Raw genomic sequence first — 21606 nt, 5'->3', positions numbered from 1 at the left:
ATGAATTTTGCTAAAATTAAAGCAAGAACAAACATCATGCTTGTAAAGATTGGGAAGAAGAATGGTGAAATCATAGTTGCTTTGTGAAAAGTTTATGGGGACAATGTCCCCCCAAAATTAGCAATTTACAAATGGATAACTCATTTTAATAAGGGACAAGATAATGTTGAAGATGAAGTCTGCAGCAGCAGACCATCCACATCAATTTGTGAGGGAAAAATTAATCTTGTTTCTGCTCTAATTGAAGAAGACTGACAATTAACAGCACAAACAATAGATAACACCATAAGCTTCTCAATTGGTTCAGCTTACACGATTCTGACTGAAAAATTAAAGTTGAGCAAACTTTCCACTCAATGGGTGCCAGAACCATTGTGCCAAGATCAGCTACAGACAAGAGGAGAGCTTTCAATGGAAATTTTGAACATGTGGAATCAAGATCCTGAAACATTTCATTAAAAAATTGTAACAGAAGATGAAACACGGCTCTACCAGTACTATCCTGAAGACAAAGCACAGTCAAAGCAATGGCTACCAAGAGGTCACAGTGGTCCAGTCAAAGAAAAAGTGAATTGGTCAAAAGCAAAGGCCATGGCAACATTTTTTTTTTTGAGATGCTAAAGACATTTTGCTTGTTGACTTTTTAGGGAGCCAAAGAAAAATATCACCTGCTTATGACGAGAGTGTTTTGAGAATGTTAGTCAAAACCGTAGCAGAAAAATTCCCAGGAAACCTTCACCAGAGAGTCCTTCTCCACCGCAGCAATACTCCTGCTTATTCCTCCTGTCAAACAAGGGCAATTTTTCAGGACTTTTGTTGGGAAATTATTAGGGATCCATCTTAGAGTCTGTCTTCTTTTTGTTTCCTGATCTTAAAAAATACTCAGAGGGCATCCATTTTTGTTCAATTAATAATGTAAAAAAGGCCACATGGACATGGTTAAATTCCCAGGCCCCTCAGTTCTTTAGAGACGGACTAAGTGGCTGGTATCATCACTTACAAAAGTGTCTTGAACTTGATGGAGCTTATGTTAAGAAATAACATTTATATTTTTATCCTTTTAATTCCATTTTTTCATGAACTCCCTGGTGATGTTAGGCCAGGAGGAAAAGCTTCCAGGAAAGTTTCTTCCTCCCATTTAAAATGAAGCATAAAGAATGTAAAAAGCAACCAATAAAAATATACCTTATGTGGGCCTGACACAATGGCTCACCCCTGTAATCTCTGCACTTTGGGAGACCAAGGTGGGGAAATCACCTGAGGTCAGGAGTTCAAGACCAGCTTGGCCAACACAGTAAAACCCCATCTCTACTAAAAACACAAAAAATTAGCCAAGCATGGTGGCACATGCCTGTAATTCCAGCTACTCGCTCAGGAGGCTGAGGCAGGAGAATCGCTTGAACCCAGGAACTTGGGAACCCAGGAGGTGAAGGTTGCAGTGAGCCAAGATCGTGCCTCTGCACTCCAGCCTGGGCAATAAGAGCAAAACTCCATCTCAAATATATGTATATATACACATATATATATTTATACACCTTATGTGGCCAGGTGCAGTGGCTCACGCCTATAATCCCAACATTTTGGGAGGTTGAGGTCGGTGGATAGTTTGAGCCCAGGAATTCAAGACCAGCCTGGGCAACCAGGCGACACCCCATCCCTTCAAAAAAAAAATTAGCCAGGCATGGTGGCACATCAGGCATGTCCCAGTTACTTGGGAGGCTGAGGTGGGAGGATTGCTTGAGCATGGGAGACGGAGGTTATAGTGAGCTGAGATCCCACCACTGCATTCCAGCTTGAGTGACAGAGTAAGACTCTGTCTCAAAAAAAGAAAAAAGAAAAAGAAAAAATACATACCTTATGTACCTGAATATAGCCTGAGGTGGTCTGATTTTTACAGTAGGCTTGAATGGGGAGATTTAGTAGGCTTGAATGGGGAGATTTCACTCATTCATTTATTCATTCATTCCACTTATATTGACCATTTACTCTGTTTATTTCTACTAACATCTGGAGATACAACAGAAAAGGTATGCAGAACCATCCTCATGAAATTTATATTCTAAGAGAAGGATAGACATTAGCCACTCATCACATGGTAGGACAAATAAGTACTCTTCTTTTGAAGTTTACTATTCCCATTGATGCTATCTTGTCAAAGATCTAGAGATTCTTTATCTGAATGGAACAAAAAGATTCTCTCTTAATCTTTGTCTGTACTATCCAAGGGGCTGATTTATAAGCCAAGTCTCCAAATTGTCAGAGTGGGGTCCACTTTAGTGATCTGAATATCCTCATTGGATATTTGTACCTCTACCTCTATTGAAAAACATAAAATTCATGAAAGCTTTTATAGATTTCTTAGTATAATTATTTTTTCTGAATATGTATAAGAAGGTAAAGCAGCAACAATTGAATATCAAATCAGGCATCTGAAGTGTTTAAATGCTTAATGTAATACTTATAATTATTTTTCTCATTAAAAATTGACATTTCATTATTTGAGAGTAGGGTTTAAGAGTTTTACATTTTAATAAGGTACTTCGGTCATATACATTTGGCATGTTGATGTTTTATATATTTCCCTCTATACCACCATAGTTAAAGGTTTGCATGCTTCTGAGTTGAGAAATTCATTTCTGAGTAGTATTTGTTAAGTGTTGTTAGAGAATGGATTTGAAGGATATGGATTTTTTGAGACAGAGAGTATATTCCAGTGGGAGCTTTATTGAGCTGTATATAAATAAGCAAAGGAAGCATACACAGTACATACAACACTTTAGTATTGTTACTCTCAGGAGTGGAAATCAGGTAAGGGATACTATTGACTTTACTGAGTTTTTTAATTGGTGGATTTACAGGTTATTGCTTTTCGTCAGTTTTCTCAGGCCCCAGGGTCACTTGTGGCTTCAATGCTGATCTCTCTACAGATGCGTCCCGAGCCTGTTTCTTTAGGTCTCTCTTTGTCCTTCGTCCACTCTCACATTTACACTAGACATTTTCATCCAGATAGCCCATGGCCGCCTTGGATGCAGTACATCCCTCTGCTCATCATCCCTTCAACAAGAATTCAGTTTACCTTCCATATTATCATTTTGTTTGTTAACAGTGTCACCATTTATATTCACTTTGGTTTGAAACATAAGCATCTTCCGGGTTGAATTACCTCTGGATTGCTTTGGCCAGCTAAATAAAAGCCAGGTAACAATAGTCCATTTCTGTTCCATTTTTTATAAAACCTGTTCCGCATTTTAGACCCTCATTGCCTTTGCTTGGAGGATGTCCCTGCTGGTCCTGGCAGCTCTCACACTGCCCAGTCTTTCCACACACTACAGCCCAAGGAGTCATCTTCTGCTTGTGGTTTGGTCGCTTCAACCTTGTTCTCTACAACAGTCCCCCATGCCAGTCCTCAGCTCAGAAACCTTCAATGACTTGCATTATCTGCTGAAGTTTTAACTTTTACATCTGACATTCAGGTTTTCCAAGATATGGCCTTGGCTGTCATTTCCTCCTTGTTATCCTTTCTCCCTCCCTCCATATTTTCCACAAATGATTTGGAAGTACTGTAAAAACCTCTATATTAAGTGCTGGGGATATATTGATGATCAAGCTGCCTTTGTAAAGTGTGCAGATAAAAGACAGATCCACAGATAAGTAATTCAAATCGAGCAGGATGAGTGATTTGGTAGGGCAGTGTCGGGGCAACGGGAGGATGCACAGGGAACTTCAACAAATTGACCAGGCTGATTTTTCTGAAGAAGGAACACGTCAGTGGAAATGTGTGAAAACTGATAAACAGAAGAAGGGGCTTGATCTACTTTCCATCTTAGAATGTGTGCTCAGGTTGCGGTGTGTGCAGTGTGGAGAAATGATTTGGGGCAGTGGCTCTCAAACTTGAGTGTGAGTCAGAATCCTCCAGAGGGCTTTGTAGAACACCACTGCAAGCCTCCCTCTCCCCAGTAGGTCTGGGGAGACCCTGAGAATCTGCATTTTTTTTTTTTTTTTTTTTGAGACGGGGATTCGCTCTTGTTGCCCAGGCTGGAGTGCAGTGCTGTCGTCTCGGCTCACCGCAAGCTCCGCTTCCTGGGTTCAAGCGATTCTCCTGCCTCAAACTCTCGCGTAGCTGGGATTACACGGGCCAGCCACCACACCCGGCTAATTTTTTGTATTTTTTAGTAGAGACGGGGTTCCGCCATGTTGGGCAGGCTGCTCTCCCGACCTCAGGTGATCCGCCCGCCTCAGCCTCCCAAAGTGCTGGGATTACAGGCGTCAGCCACTGCGCCAGGCCGAGAATCTGCATGTTTAACAAGCTCCCAGGAGAAGCTGAAGCTGCTGATCCTGGGACCGCACTTTGAGAACCACGGTTCCGAGGTAAGCAAGATTAGAGGCTGCGGGGCCACGCAAGAGGCTGATTGTCAGCCCGGGTGCGCAACAAGGGTGACCTGGACTATAGGCAAGGCAGAGGTGGTAGAGAGGAGAGGCCTGAGAACGATATGGGAATCAGACACGCCTAGATTTGGGCGTGGTATGCGATGGATGCAATGTGGAGGTGAGGGGGAGGAAGGAGTCAAGGACGGCAGCCAATTTTTGCCATAAGACCTTGAGTGGAAGGAATGCTGTTTACTGAGATAAAAAAAAAATCCAAGAGTAGAAGCACAACTAGGCAGAAGATGTGAAGTTCATTTTGGGGTAGAATACGCTGCTCTAGTTAAGAATATAAGCTCTGAAGTTAGATTTCCTGGGTCTGAGCATTAGCTTTGCTTCTTCCCAGCTGAATAACTTCAAGCAATTTCCACAACCTTACTGCACATAGTTGCTTCATTTTAACATTGCCACAAAAATAGTACCCATCTCATAATGTGGCAAGGATTGAATAAGACACTATATATAAAATATTTGTAACCCTGTCTGGCATACAGTTTGTACTCAATATTAACCATTATGAATAATTGCCCACACATACTCTGGCTTTTTCTAAACTGATTGCATCACTCCCCGGAGGCTGCTCAGGCCATGCTTTTCTATCTTTGTTGCTTTGCTTATTGCGGCTCCTTTGTCTAGAATTTGTTTCTACCATTCCTACTTATCTCTGTATGAAGTCATGCTTGTCCTCAGAGTCCAAATAAATGCCGCTTCCTCCAGTTGCCTTCCCAGTTGCCCCCCACCTGGCTCCGTGATCTCTTGGTTCTCAGCTGTTACCACCATCATTATAATTTCATTTTAAAACAAAATACTTTCAACCTGTGTTTTAATTACTTCTACATGCCTCCCTTCCCAACACTGGCAATGATGGGTTCTATTGTGTTTTGTGGCTTTCATTTATACACTAGTTCACTGTTGAGTGAACTTGGAAGTTAGTTTATAAACATTGTAGGTAGCTGCTGGGCCTAATTTTCACGTTTATTTGGATTTGGAGTTGGGAATATTGTTATGATTTTCTTTGTGTTTAATAAATCACATCTGCATCCATAGAGGTGGGTTTATTTGTGGCTTATTAACTAAATAGTAATTCATCATATGAACAAATGCTCTATTGTATTGTTTTCTTCTCCTTAGGGAAAACCATTTTGCCACAAATTAGAATATTTGAAATCAATACTGCTTCCTAATATGAAAAGACAATCCACATTCAAAAATCGAATAGGGATATTTCTCTTTCTTTCTACATATATGCTTTTACTCTCACACACACACGCACACACAGGTGCTTTCAGTAATTCACACTACTCAGTTCTGTTTTGATCTCTGCTTCGGTGGCAGTTTGAAATGTTCTACATGGGGCATATGTTTTAGTTAAAGAAGCTTAGTCTCACCGCCCCTACTTCACTTCTGCCAACTAATATATTCCAGAATGTTTTTTATTACAAAACAAACTGGAATAAATCCAGAGCATTTACTGAGAAATAGTCCTTGATCATCATTTTCCCTGAGGAGAGTATAAGTGGATTATAGCACTAAAAACAGGAAATACTTTGGAAATTGCCGAAAATTAGTGTGGGAAAATCATAACATAAAATATTATGCTTTTAAAGTTCTTTCTGAAGATTGTGTTTTAGGGAAGAAAACAAATATAATAATATTTTTATCTTGAATTTAGTTATTATTCTTTTAGAATGATAAACTTATCCTAATAAATGCAAACTGTTCCCTTCCTTGTGGTAAAAAGAGAAATCAGACATAAAATGGTACAATTCATGATTAAAGAATGTTTTTTTCCTATTGAACTTATGCCACATTAGATATTCAAACTACACAGGATCCTGATATAACTTCCATATACACCTATGAGCTCTTCATTCCTTTCACATCTGGTGGTCTCTAGCCTGCATTTTCCTGGACATAGAATGTTTATTTCACTCACATCTTTCACAGTTTTCCAAGCAAATACTCTCCTGCCCAGATTCATCAGCAAATAAACTCCCTTCTCCCAAAGTTAGGCATTGCATGTTAAAAGAATTAGTGTAACAAAGCTCCTCAAATTTCGTGAAAAGCTCTGGCCAGTTTCTTGGGGCATGTTTATAAGCAGTGTTGTTCAAATTTCTGACATTCCCCTACCACCTTCCTGAGTTCAAACAGATGCCCCTGGCAGCATCGGGGCAGCCTGCAGTCCAAGCAGGATGTGCCAGTTGAGCAACAGCAAAGCTTACCTACTTCAGCCTCAGATTAGAAATAACATTGTGAAATTGTGCATCTGATGCTAGGTATATATTTAAAATGTATGGAAATATATATATACCTAGCCATTACAACGAATGGACATTCCACGTACCAGCTAAGTCCGATAATGCCCACAGCAATCTGTTTACCATATTTAGGGAAACACTGATCATAGCAGCAGTGAGGCCAGATCCTCCCTGCCTCCTGGGTCTCAACCAGGCTGCATCTTCAGTGGCTCTGGCCATCTGTGCCAAGTTATTTTCCCTCATTAACTGTGGCAGCCTCAGCCAAGTCTTCTCTCTCTGCAATCGACTCCTTCTACCTACCCATAACTGACTTGGCTGCTGAAATCACATACGCACAGATTGACATTTTAATTTTAACAATGTTCTCTTCCCTTCCTTTTCCTTCAGGGGGTACTCCGTGACCCTCATTCCAACGCCTTTCCCCAGAAGGCTGCATATCATCTCACTGTCTTTTTCCTGGGACACGTAACATTTGGAACATTGAGAAACTTGGTTCTGTTCTTAACTTTGAGTAGTTTATTGGTGGTGCATTTTCCCATTCCCTTACTAAACTCTTTTGCACACATTATTTCAACAGTTTGGGGAACCCCGTGGCCTATATGACATCTCAGAGTGATCAGAAAAGACTAGGTGGATTTTTCCTTCTTCATCTCATTTGCGCAAAATGCACTCCCCCATGACTCCTTCAAATAGGCCCTACTTTTCAAAAATACATTTATCAATGTTGTATACACAATGTAAATACTTTGCTCTGTAGTGATGTGGTTCTGTTGCTTTATTCAACAATCCGTGTCAGTTATGGAGCACCTGTGGTATGCAAGGCATTGTATTCCTACTGGATGTCATACAAAGGTAGATAAGAAATGATTCCTGTTTTCAATGGGGACTGGAGGAAAGAGTAGCACCTGCAATTAGGCAGAAATCAGATTGGAAACAGTCACCCCCATTTTCTGTTCTACACTGATCTTTGTCAAGACATTTGCTTTTTATTAATAATGAGTACAGAAAACATAGCTTTGCGAAGACAATGATAGCATCTGAAGGAATGTAGCACGATGTAATATTGAAAATGTGAACTAACTCAAGCTAGTCTTTTGCAGATGTCAAACAGATGTTGAGTAGCACTGTGTTTCCCCTGAAACTTTAAAACATCATCCTTGTGAATCTATTGTGGCACCGTGGCATGTCCTGAAGCACTTTTTGGGAGCTGTAGCTATTTTAAAGAAAATCAGATTATCATGAATATTGCTTTCACAAGCTTTAAAATATTTATTTTTGTTTTTGTTGCTATTTAGCAGCTCATACCAACTTGCCATGCAGTTTAAATGCACAATTCTATTGATGTATATTATACATGCCTTTCTTTATTACAATATTAATTTCTACATGCATGAGCCTTGGGGGAAGCAAATTGCTACTGCCAGATGTTAGGTCAGAAAGCTGGACATTTCTTTTTATTCAGACAACTGTAAACAAGTAAAGCATTTTTCTTGGCTATACCTAGTAAAGATGGTCTAACAGGTTGTCGTTTTTTTTTTTTCTGTGACCAATTACTTTTAGATTTTAATTAGACAAACGATAGAGGATGGGTTAAGAGGAGTAAGGAGTAGAGTTACAGGTGTGTTTGATGTCTCACCTGTGAGTTCATACGCACACACGAGCACATGCACACACACCTCTCAATCCATTTGCAGCCAGCCTCTGTCAGAATGATGGTGACTTACCCTGCTCTGTTCAGGGTAAGGCCTCTATCTCGCTGAGATGGAAAAACTTGAGCGATTGCTGCAGAAGAGGATTGAGGAGGCACCTTCTTTTCTCCCGGGCTTCCCTAAGCCATCTATTTTACTGGAGTCCCTGTAGGTCAGTCCTGAGGCAGGCATCTTCCTCGGCCACCTGTCCCGGCAGAACCCCTGGGCTGTGACATGATTGTGAGCTCATGCTTTTTGGCCATGTCTCTTCACTCTTTATTGTGTAACTAACGAGGAGCCTGTGAAAAATGGGCATGTGTTCATTTACTTGCATTTATAGACACCTGCTCTGTCTAGTAGATATATAAGTAGTGGTAATATAATTCTTATATTCAGCATTAATGCGATTCACCTGTTTGCAATCATAATTGAGGATAATGTAATTTTTATACTTAGTATTAATGCAATTTACCTGTTTGCAATCATAGTTGGCAGCATGGTAGCACGTCATTTGGGAGCTGTAAGAAGATGAGCTTCAGTGTTCTAAACTACACTAGACAACATTACTGTCTAGGGGCTAATAAATAAGTGCACACTATAAGATAAGATAAAAACAAATACTAATGTGTACATGAAACTCTAATAAGTATGTTAACTTAGATTACAATCAGAGAGAGGCTCTCTAAAAGAAAAGATATTTATTTGGAATACAGCAATGTAATGGGAACACACATGCCGTAGTAAACGATGTGTATATTCAGGGAGGCAAAGGAAGACAAAAGTTTTTAAAGGAAAAAATGAGGAGGACTCGATAACTGTTTTGAAATCATTATCTTTGGCTACAAAGACCAAAGCCAAGAGGGATGAGTCTGAGGTTAGACAGGCAGATGCTGGGCAGATGTCCTTGCAGAAGGATCTTTTGTATAAGGTTGTGGTGGCATTTGTGCAAAGTTATGCTTGTTGCAGACTCTTTCTCATTATCAAGCATATATGCATGAGAATCCTGTCTTCATGGTCTTCCCTGGCTCTATTTGTCAGAGTTTTCTTAACATTAATGACTTGTTAACGTTGATGACTTCTTTTTGATTCTGACAACTTTCACAAGGATAAACATTTCCTATGAGCTTTCTGTAATGCACAAGCAGTATTATTGGTAATTATGAATTCTAGAAACAAACAAATGCCAGACTAAGTGAAACTTAACAAGTTTCTCTATTGCAGGAATTCTCTGAGCCTTTAATGTGCTTATATGAATGGTTAAGCTTCTAAAGGGGGCCATAGAGTTCAGTATTTTCTAAACTTTATTTTAGAAACTTTTACTTTCAAAAACAAACCTGGCTGATGTTCACAAAATATAAGGCAGTGTTCTTTTGTAGTCAAGCTATGATATTAGGAACCAAATGTTGGTACTTTCCCTGCTGTTCTTTCTCATTGTTGAAATGGAGATAATCACCCCTATCTGTCAAAGACTCAGGAAGCCTGTTGGTAAGTTGGGTTTGCATAAGCACATAAAAGCATTGTAAGTGTAAGGTATAACATTTTTGAGCTGTACATCTTACACAGAATCCACTTTATAAAACATACTTGTAGCTTTGTAATCTATAAACTTTGCTTGCAGATTGAAGGCCAAATTTTCAAAGAGTAGCTTTTCATTTGCATCCTGAAGAACGTGCAGTGGCAAACATTACATGTGCGGCTTGCTGGATTGGCAATTCTTACCAAGGCAGCTGAGAGCCACTGCTTACATCTAATGAAAAAAGACTCTTTAAAATTATCTCCAGTTATATACCTAACGTAAATGATGAGTTAATGGGTGCAGCACACCAGCATGGCACATGTATACATATGTAACAAACCTGCACGTTGTGCACATGTACCCTAGAACTTAAAGTATAATAAAAAATATATAAAAAAATTATCTCCAGTGATACAGTCTTAACCTTGAAGAATTTACCTATTAGCCAAATATTTGCATTCCTTTTCATTTGAGATATTTCATCAGAATGTCATTTAAACATTTAATGACTCACAATAAAAAATATCCAGAGTGTTACTGTTGGAATTAGATTTTGAAGCCTGCTCATGTAAAGGTCTAGGAGCTGAAAAGAGCCCATTTTACAGATGCATGTCCCACCTACAGGTTGCTGAGTAAACTCTGCTTAGGGATGGAGAAAAGAATGACTTAGGGTTTGAAACATTTTAAGTGAGTAAGAACAACAGAATAGCAGCATGTACATATTTACAAGAAGGAACTCTGAAAGACATGAATTAAGAAAACTTACCATTTAGTTTTTGAAATTGTGATAAAATATACATAACACAAAATTTATTATTTTAACTATTTTTAAATGTACTGTTTAGTGGCATTAAGTACATTCACAATGTTGAGCAACCATTACCACTATCTAGATGCAGAATTTTTTATTACTGCAAATGGAAACTTCTTACCCATCGAGCAATGACTCCCCTTTCCCCACTCCCTCAAGCTTTTGGTAACCTTTAGTCCTTTTTCTGTTTTTCTGATTTTCTTGTTCTGGGTGTTTCAAATAAATGGAATTATACATTATGTGGCCCTTTGTGATTGGTTTCTTTCACTTAGCGTAATATTTTTTAAGGTTTGTCCATTATGTTAGAAAAAACTCAAACTTTGTCCTCTGCTGTTATACCACAACAATCATCAACACAGAAGCTTAGGTGACCAAATCTGGGGGAGTTTCTCTCCACAAATCAAGCAGTCAGTTATCTAGCAGACACCAGTAGGGTGTTCAGATGTCTTCCAATTCAATTCTGACACTATCTACCTGGAGATAGCCTCAGAGTCCACAGGTTGAGGAGGCGTCATTCCTCCTGCCTCTCCACTTCAAGACATGTTGCAAGCCCAGGCCTCTGGAACTTCTGACTTATTGGCTTTAAGTTGGGGTCTCACGGCTCCTTCTTTGGGTTCGATTAATTTGCTGGAAAGGGTCATAGAACTCAGGGAAACACCTACTTAATGTTTACTGGCTTGTTACAAAGGATATTTTAAAGGATGCAAATAAATAGCCAGATGAAGAGCTACATAGGGTGAGGCCTGGAAGGGTCCCAAGCACAGAATTTCTGTCACTGTGGAGTTGGGGTGTGTCATGCTCCCCAGCACGTTGATAAGTTCTTGTTCACTTTCTTCTAAGCCTCCATATGTTTGGCTATCTGGAAGTTCTCCAAATCCTGTCCTTTTAGGTTTATATGAATCTTTATTACATGAGCACTACTGATTAAATCATTGCCCATTGGTGATCAAGTTACTTTCAGCCTCATTCCCCTCTCTGGAGGTTGGTATGTTGTCTTAAAATTTCAGCCCTCTGGGCACTGAACTGGCTTCCCTGGCAACCAGCCCCACATCCTGTGGTTTCTAGGGCTTTTTCAAAAATCGCCTTATTAACGTAAGCTCAGATGGGTTGAAAGGGGTTGCTGTAAATCATAGAAGACTCTTTCACCTTTATCATTCAGTAGCTACTTTAGTAACTGAAGTCAAAGGGTCAAATACTTTATCAAAAGATAACCCTATTGCTTAAGTTGCTTATGAAATGACAAAGCTTCCCGGAGCTGAGAACCATGGGTTGCTTTCACCTTTTTGCTATTGTGAGTAGTGGTGCTATGAACAATCTTGTATAAGATTTTGTTTGAACACCGGTTTTCAATTCTTTGGGTATGTACCTAGAAGTCGAATTGTCAGGTCTTGTGGTAATTCTATATGTGACTTGCTGAGAAATCACCGAACTGTTTTGCACAGAGGCTGCTCCGTTTTACATTCCCAGCAGCAAAGCATGAAGGTTCCAATTTCGCCACATTCTTGTCAACACTTGTTATTTTATATTATTGTTATTACTATTATTACTATTTGGAAATAGCCATCCTAGTAGATGTGAAATGGCCTCTCATTGTGGTTTTGATTTGCATTCTCTATTGACAATTGTCACTGAGCACCTTTTCATGCACAGCTCATTTGTATAACTTCTTCAGAGAAATATGTATTTGAATATTTTGTCCATTTTTAATTGGGTAGTTTGACTTCTGTTGCTGAGTCCATTTTATTTTATTTTATTTTATTTTATTTATTTATTTATTTATTTATTTTTTGAGATGGAGTCTCGCTCTGTCGCCCAGGCTGGAGTGCAGTGGCGCAATCTCGGCTCACTGCAAGCTCTGCCTCCCAGGTTCACGCCATTCTCCTGCCTCAGCCTCTCCGAGTAGCTGGGACTACAGGCGCCCGCCACCACGCCCAGCTAATTTTTTGTATTTTTAGTAGAGACGGGGTTTCACCGTGGTCTCGATCTCCTGACCTCGTGATCCACCCACCTCGGCCTCCCAAAGTGCTGGGATTACAAGCGTGAGCCACCGCGCCCGGCCCATTTTATTTTTAAAAAAGAGAAATTTATTTGCCTATCTGTTTTCGGATACTTTGGTAGGTGGAATGATCTCCTGAAGATGTCCAAGTTCAAATCCCCAAACCCGCAAGTGTTATACCTTACATAGAAAAAGGGACTTTGCAGATGTGATTAAGTTAAAGATTTTGGGAGGAGAAGATTATCCTGGATTACCTGGGTAGGCCGAATGTAATCCCATGGATGCTTACAAGAGAGGCAGAAGTGTCAGAGTGAGATTATGTGACAATGGAAGCAGAGCTTGGAGTGAAGTGCTTTGAAGATACAGGAAGAGGCCACAAGCCAGGTGGTCTGTAGAAGCTAGAAAAGACAAAGAAATGGGTTCTCCCCTAGCACTTCCACTATGAAATGCAGCTCTGCCAACATGTAGATGTTAGCATAGTAAACCTCCTTTCTGACCACTGACAGTCAGAACTGTAAGATTATAAATTGATACTGTCTTGAGCCATGGAACGTAGGGTAATTTGCTGCAATGGCAATCAGCAACTATCCAGTATTTTCGAAGACAAGACATATATTTTGAAAGTTAGTAAAAAATTTAAAGCTCTTTAGAAAGAGATGGGAGAAAGACTTGCACAGATTATGGTCCAAGGTAAATACACTGTAAGTCTACAAAACACCTCCAGTGGACTCGTGGTTATCCTGACCCTACAGATTCCTCTACTAGGTATTCTAATAGAAATGTATTCCTTAGATGCAGGAGTTTTAAATAAAAATGTACATTTGTGGAGAAACAATAAGTAGGAGGAAGGAAACCTATTAGGATAGGACTTTTAAATTTTCTTGTAAAATCTACTTACTGCTCAGTAGAGGTCAGTAATGGAACACGACAGAAAAAGATAAAAAAATGAAAACAATAAATGTGAAAAACCTGGAGACATTAATATTAAAGTTTTTATGCATGAGTCTCAAAAAATCAAGTTAGAAATATGCCTTGTCTTAAACTATACATTCTTAAAATGCGTGTGCTTTTGGTTTTTAAAAAGCCATCTTTAGGAAGCATAATTTACTGTCAATAAAATTACGTCTTTTAAGCAAACAATTCAGTGACTTCTGAATAATGTACACGTCCATGAAACTGCCCCCACAATCAAGGTATAATTCCTATCACCTCCAAAGTTTCCTTGGGTCTCTTCTCAGGCAATGACTAATTTCTTGCCAGGACTGTATGTTTGTTCTTTGGGAGTTTGTATAGATGCACATTAAACCTTTAATTTTATATCTTAAATAATTTTAAATGTGATAGGAGAACCATCCACTAAACTATGACAAAAATCCTAGGTGAAATGTATTGTAATTTTAAAAATATTAATCCTCTGAATTATTACTTTAGGAATTAAAAATATATATATATATTTGTCTTGCTAAAATAATTCTCTTAACTTAAAGTTGTTTTTCTCTTTTCCTTTTCCATATTTCCTACTTTACCTATCTATAAAATAGCAAAAAAGTAAAATAATAGTTTAAAAATTCTACTAAATTTTTTATTTTTAAGACGGAGTCTCGTTCTATCACCCGGGCTGGAGCACAGTGGCACAATCTCGGCTCACTGTAACCTCTGCCTCCCAGGTTCAATCAGTTCTCCTGCCTCAGCCTCCCGAGTGGCTGGCTACAGGCACTCACCACCACACCCAGCTAACTTTTGTATTTTTTGTAGAGACAGGGTTTTGCCATGTTAGCCAGGCTGGTTTTGAACTCCAGACCTCAAGTGATCTGTCCACCTTGGCCCCTAAAACTGTTGGGATTACAGGTGTGAGCCACTGCACCCAGCCTAGAAGTTCTATTAATATTTTAATGTGAAATATTTCCTTGGTTGCTTTAGAATCAAGGTTGGTGCTTATTTTTCAAGCAAGCAGTCATGGTTGTTGACAGAGCAAATGTGGATCACAGGTAAGCAGAACGGAACATTTTGGAATGATTCCCAGCTAAGGTACATGAAATTGATGTTTAAACAAGCGCTGCTATTTCCCAAGAGATATTGCTTAAAAGTTAAGACAAACAATCTAGTAACAGGCTAGATACGTGGTCTATCTTAGAAGGGCACTACACTGATAAAAAGTACACTTTTAAAATTTGTATCCTGTGTGTATGCACACATTTCCACTCCACATCTTCCAGCTGTAATACATCCTGAATATAGTAAATGCTAATGCTCCTTTTAGCTGTTACTGGTTTCAGCAGTTTGAGGTCTATTACTGTTTAACCCGAGAAAGAGGTTATACAGTAATATGTGTCATACATGGGGCTTAATTGTAAACACATTCTAATTTCTTTTCTAAAATATGTGTTTTTATTCAAAGTTGTGCATCTTTTACCTCTGATTTGTTTGGGTCACCTTAACAAATGAATTACAGAAAAAAATATTAAAAAGTGTGCACTGTTAGTCTTCAAACCACTTTACCACTATTTGCCCTTTTGTCATTCAGGATGCAGAAGGGAGGGTCAGCAGCTTTCCTAAGCTGAAAGCCATGAGTGCCAACAAAGCTCTACAAAGTAATCAGTAAAATACAACCAATTAACAGACCACGGAGAAGGGACTTTATATGCTCATCAAATAAACAGTGCTCAATCCTCTTGGACTTCCCTGAGAATCAGAGCTACTTTTCAGCAAACTGACAGTTCTCAAAGGTAATCTGTAAATTCCAGCTTCTGAGAAAATGACCATTTCTGACAGCAAATGTCAGAATGCTAAAGTTAAGAAAAGCAGTGAAAATGGAAGCAGCGGTTGAAATGGACCACTAAGACCCATGAATAATGGAAGTGTCAAGTAAAAGTTGGCAATATTGAGTAAAAGGCTGGGCTGAATAATGCAGCGTAAACTCAATGCTACAGGAGGGACACTGGAAATCTGCAGTGATGCTGGTGATGGGCTGGGTCTGTGTTCCTTCGCTGGGTGGTGGTCCTATTGTGTTAAACCACTGGAGCAGCTCTGTGGGAAAAGTAGTGTGTGTGTAGATAGTCCGTGATGGTCTGGATCTTTCGGCCTGAGAACCAGGAAGGCTGAGAGCAGGAAAACATTAATGTCCCAGCTGAAGCCGTCAGGTAAAGAGAGAATTCAACCTTCTTACACCTTTCTATTCTCATCAGGCCCTCTGTAGATTCGATAATGCCCACCTACACTGGGGAGGGCCATCTGTGCTACTCAGCTCACCAATCTAAATGCTTATCTTGTCCAGAAACACCCTCGTAGACACAAGAACTGTTTTGGCAGCTATTTGAGCATCTTTTAACCTAGTCAAGTGGACACATAAAATTAACCATCTCCGTGGATAATCCACATTTTTCCTCTCTCTTTGTAGACTAGATGAAAGGGCCTTCTGTCATCACTAGAAATGGCACCATAGTCTGACCCAATGCAGGGGAAGGGGCATGCTCTGACTAAACTGCTATTGGAAAAACCATCCAGTCTGCTGGATTCTCAACAATGCAGCACTTCTGCTACTTTAAATGTTTTGTTAAGAAGTTTGTGGCATTTAATACCCCTCCAAGTACTTCCATGTACATCATTGGAGATGGCGTAGTGAGGAAGTGATTTTCACTTTGTTCTATAGATCCCAGGGTAAGGGAGGGGTTTTCACTTTGTTCTACAGATCCCAGGGTTCTGTGAGGGATTTCTTAGCACCCACACACGTCTTAAACCACACCAGCTGGGTTTGTCAATCTATTTATTATGAAGCTGGGTACTCTTTAGATAAAAGGCTTTAACTGCTGAAAAAAAAGTTTGGAAAATATGAATAAAATGCCTTAAAAGCCTGTATTTTACTCCTGGCTTTACACTGTCTAGCCCTGTGGCCTTAGATGTTTAACTCATGTAAACTTTAAATTATCTATCTATAAAAGAAGAGTAGTAACATCTCACAGGGCTCTTATGAGAACAAAAGTTGAGAACATAAAATTTTATTGGAATGCCTGACACTTAGTGCTCAAAACACAGTGGTGGTTGTTAATACTATTGTAATTTTATCAGATCTAGAAGTTTAGGAAGGGTCTGGAGTGGTCTTCAGCATTATGAGTTCATAGTTATCCTTGTGTCCAGCTTTAGCATAGAGGAGAGTCTGCTCCTTAATGCATCCCTGGATCATTGCAGACTCTGCCTATAGAGGCCTGGGGTCCCTTTGGCGGCACTTTTGTCAAGAAAGTAGAGTCATGGACAACCAACTGCACAGGTTGGGAGATAAGAACTATCTTTTTTTTGTATTGAGAGTAAGCTCTGGGGTGACATAATGGTGTAGTTTGCTTTAGACACTTATCTCTTTAATAAACTAAGCTGGGTGAGCAAGTGTTTTAGAAAAATGTCTTAGGATCCTGAGAGAGCTAAAAAAGCCATGGAGAAATCATTACAGGATGCATTTTAGTTTTGTGAATTATATTTAACACAAACTGATTAGTTCATAAAATGATTTACAGATGCAATAATAGGTACCATACTTTATCACTTTACTTGCAGTTTTAAATTCCCATTCCCATAACACACTGCAAGGCAACATTGTAAATATGAAAACACTGCCCTAAAATCAGAAGCAGAAAGTGAATGAGGACCCAAGTCTTTCTGACTCTAAAACTCATGCAATTTTTGCTTTACCCCACCTATAGTATCCCAGAAAATGTCAACATCCTGGAGGATGGGAGCCCCTTATTGGGGATAGATCTATCTGCTTAGGTGGGACTTACACTTCACTTTCCCTGGTGCCTTGCCCCAGTGCCTCCTCTTCACAGGAGATTTGATCAAATATGGGCATCAGACAGGTAGAGACCACAGCATCTTCCTCTGCACCAGTCTTGGGACTATGAGAGAGAGAGAAACTCACCTCTCTCATTTTCTCCCACCCATTCCTCCCCTACCTAGTCCTTAATTACAGCACAATCAGACATACTGTTACAGAGAACACCAAAATTTAGAGCCAAGGAAATATGTTTATACTGGCACCATCCCTGTAGCTTATCCCTGCAGATGTCCTCATAAGGATTGTTATTTAGTTAATATTATAATGTCAAAATTTAAACTAAATGGAGGTGTGCACTCTCCTAGAAGCACTTAGATTTGGTGAATATTGAGCCACACCCTTCCCTTCGTTGTTGGAACAGAGGCACGATATCTCTGTAGGAAGATAATTGCCAATGAGTGAGTCATTTTTTTTCTAGGAAAACCTACAGCCTCCTGCACTCTTCAGGAGAGTGGCAGTCAAGGAGTAAGACTCAGTGAAAGGTCAGTGCTCCGTTCAGAGCCTAAATCTTTACCTTGGTTTGGAAGTGAACATTTGGGAAGAGCCCATGGCCTGGAGAGAGAGCTAGTGGCCAGGAAGAGCAAACACACAGGGATTGCCACTGCCACCTGCCACATTGGGCTGCTACTGGCAGAGCTGCTGAGTCTGCAGGTGCAGTGATTATGCTGTGAAAGATTCAAGCAGGACAACCCTATGTAGCAGTGGCCAGGGGGCAGGTGAGTGGTGTAACTCTGGAAGGGGTTCTTGTTATTTTCAGCTGGGATTCCAACAAGATAATGACTGTTGGTACTAAAAAGAGCTTGAAACAATTATCTTTCCAAAGTTTTGCTAGAAAACTAGTGAGAGCAGAATGTCGCCATAGAAAACTCTAGACCCAGGTCAAAAGGCATTTGGCTTGTAACGATCACTACAGAACAAAGTAAACAGTCAAGAATAATAAATGCCTGGAATAATAAATAGCAGCATAATCAATTGATAAAAAACTTCCTGAAAAATCACTGTTGAGAATTTGCAGACATAAAGGTTAAGAATTCAGTACAAATAATAGTAAAGTCCCTAAGGGAACATAGAAAAAGGGGATAGCTTTGTGTTCAAGATCATGTTTCACAATTATTTTTCCGCTAGGTGAGATATTATCCACAGCTCATTTTTCTTCTTTCTTCCTTCAAAATATCCCAAGTTAACGTATTCATATGAGCCCCCTTCTTGAAGAACCAGGGTCCTGGGCATTGTGTGTCCCAGGGATCTGGTCAGGTTCAATGGGAAGTTTCAAAGGTTCAATGGGTGTGTATGAAGAGGGCCAGTCCTCCATGGCCTGCACTTTGTGGAATCCAGGAGGGTGACCTAAATGGCAGGTCCATAGGGAAAAATTTCAGATGAAAATCAGGTAGATCATGGAACAGTTGGCTTGAGGGAGCCAGACAGAGTGGGAGGATCCAGGTTCAAGGAAAAGTTACGGAATTTTAGGAAAATGGATGAGAGCAAGTGGATTGTGAGCAGTGGCTGGTTGGGAGAGCCTGAGGAATGTTCTGAACCTAACAAAGTAGCCGCATCCTAGTCACAAGGACACTGGGCTTCAGGCAATGGTGGTGGGAGGAGAGGTACTGGCAACCCGGACATGATAAAGTGTTTCAGTGCTCCATTGCTGGGTGTCTGCCCTCTGACCAGGCAACAGTGGTTTACTCTTTCTCGTAATTCTGTGGGTTTGCAGTCTAAGTGGTTTTTCTGCATATCAGGAATGGCTTGACTGGAGCTGGTGGCCAGGCTGGCCTCACTTACATGCCTGACAATTGGTACTGGCTGTTGACTATGGCAACTTTGTTCTCCCTATGTGGCCTCTCATCCTCCACTAGGCTAGAGTCAGCTTCTCCACAATGTACTGGTAGCAGGCTTCCAGGAGAGCAAGAGCAGAATCTGCCAAATCTTTGAAGGACTAGGCCTTGTGATTTGTAGGATGCCTTATTTTACATTCTGTTGGCCAAAGAAATTTTGAGTCAATGCAGATTCAAGGGAGCAGAGCAGTAGACTAGCTTTTGATGGGAAGAACAGCAACCACGCATTGCAAAAGAGTGTGGACATGGGGAGGTCTGATTCATTGGGGGTCCTCACTGTAACACTTTAACACACGGAGTATTTTTCTTAACATGGCTTATCTCTTTTGGGGTATGCATTATGTTACATAGATTATCCTGATCCTTTATGCTTATTTTTGATGTCACATAGGCCTTTCAAAATTTATTCAGTAAGCATTTATTAGGCACCTGTTATTTTCTTGGCAGTGTGCTAGATTCTGGGGATATTATGGTGACCAAGATTAGAGGTAATCTTAAAGGAATTTTCTTTTTATTTCCTATGAAATCAGGGGAACAGTGAGCGTATGGGTGGGGTAGGAAGGGGGAGAAATACAACAGGATATAACAGGATGGAAGGGTGGCAGTAGAAAGCCAGCCAGCAACAAGGTACATTTTGTTGGAAGAAGTAGGATTTTTCCAAAAGGCACCAATAAGGGATGATTTCATTGTTCCAGACATAAAATTAGTTTTTCTTTTTTTTTTCAGGAATAATCTGAGTTTAAAGAAAGGAGGAGTCAGTGCTGGGATTTCTTGGTTCTAGTGGAAAGTAGTTTTTTAAAATTTAATTGACAAAAGTTATATATATTCAGGTACATAATGTGATGATTTGATATACATGTACATGTATAATGATAGCCACAACCAATTAATGTAACCATCACCACCTATAGTTACCCTTTTCTGTGCATGTGTGTGTGTGTATTTGTGCATGCAGTGAGGACACTTAAAATCTACTCTTACAAATTTCAAGTAAACAACACAGTATTATTAACTGTAGTTCCCAGATTGTACATTAGATTTCCAGAACTTATTCATCTATTTTTTTTTTTGATACAGAGTCTCGCTCTGTTGCCTAGGCTGGAGTGCAGTGGCGCAAGCTCGGCTCATTGCAACCTCCACCTCCAGGGTTCGAGCAATTTTCCTGCACAAGCACGTGCCACTACGCCTGGCTAATTTTTTGTATTTTTAGTAGAGACTGGGTTTCACCATGTTAGCCAGGATGGTCTCCATCTTCTGACCTCGTGATCCGCCGGCCTTGGCATCCCAAAGTGCTGGGATTACAGGTATGAGCCACTGCGCCCAGCCAGAACTTATTCATCTTATAACAAACTTTGTACCCTTTGACCAACATCTGTCCATTTCCCCTATCCCTGAGCCCCTGACAACCACCATTCCACTCTCTGCTTCTTTGAGTTCAACTTTTTTAGATTACACACATAAGTGATATCATATACCATTTCCATATATAAATGAGACCATATAGCATTTTTTTCTGTGACTTTTTTATCCCAATTACCATAAATGTCTCCAAGGTTCGTCCACGTTGTTGCATATAACAGGATTTTCTTCTTTTTTATGGTCAAGTAATATTCTACATTTTCTTCATCCATTTATAAATTCATGAACATTTAGTTTGATTCCATACCTTGGCTCTTGTACATAGTGCAGCATTATTTACAATAGCCGAGGTATGGAATCAAACCAGATATTAATTCAACATACTAATTTCGTTTTCTTTGGATACATACCCAGAAGTGGGATTGCTGGATCATATGATCTGTGTAGCTTTGTGTTGGTGTCTATGCATTTCAAGTACCAAATACCTCTTTCAGTCTGTATAGCTGGTTTCTGTAGATAAAGGCCCTCTTCTCTTGGGTCCCCAGGCTGACTCTCAGATTTCCTCTGGGATCACAGTTGAGCAGGGTTAGAGCTAGGTCATGTGGCTTCTACTGAGTGCATAGTGAGGTATAGGGTAGGTGAGCCTATTACCAGGGGCTCAAGCAAACATGGATCCTATCTGGGCTCTGGGTGGCCTGGGCTGCCCCCAGAAGCATGGCCAGTAGGGCTGGTGCTGAATGAGGGTCTACTTCCGAGTCTGCAGATGGCAGTCCTATAACCTGGTATGTGGATAGGTGTGGCTTCCTCCAGGTTTCTGGATTGGTTTGCTCTGGGTCACTGGGTGGGTCCCTGGGCGGGCAGTGCTGGCCCTCAGCCATGGCTGAGAGGGGCTGGACCTGAGT

The 21606-nt window shown here is 40.2% G+C and overlaps 1 protein-coding gene across 5 annotated transcripts in view; it reads left to right on the top strand.

Moving 5' to 3' along the window:
• Positions 1 to 21606, top strand: part of NKAIN3 (sodium/potassium transporting ATPase interacting 3) — a 1176366-nt gene that overhangs the window by 18878 nt on the left and 1135882 nt on the right. Inside the window, exon 2 of one of the 5 annotated variants that reach the window (XR_010121876.1) lies at positions 4174 to 4368. The exons of the other annotated variants lie outside the window; for them this stretch is intronic. The gene's annotated coding sequence lies outside the window, so the exon portion shown is untranslated. The remainder of the gene's footprint in view (positions 1 to 4173; positions 4369 to 21606) is intronic. 5 annotated transcript variants of the gene reach the window in all.

The sequence above is a fragment of the Symphalangus syndactylus genome, chromosome 7 (genome assembly GCF_028878055.3).
Source record: "Symphalangus syndactylus isolate Jambi chromosome 7, NHGRI_mSymSyn1-v2.1_pri, whole genome shotgun sequence".
Taxonomy (NCBI): domain Eukaryota; kingdom Metazoa; phylum Chordata; class Mammalia; order Primates; family Hylobatidae; genus Symphalangus; species Symphalangus syndactylus.
The sequence above is the reverse complement of the archived record's forward strand: the minus strand, read 5'-3'. Positions and strand labels throughout refer to the sequence as shown.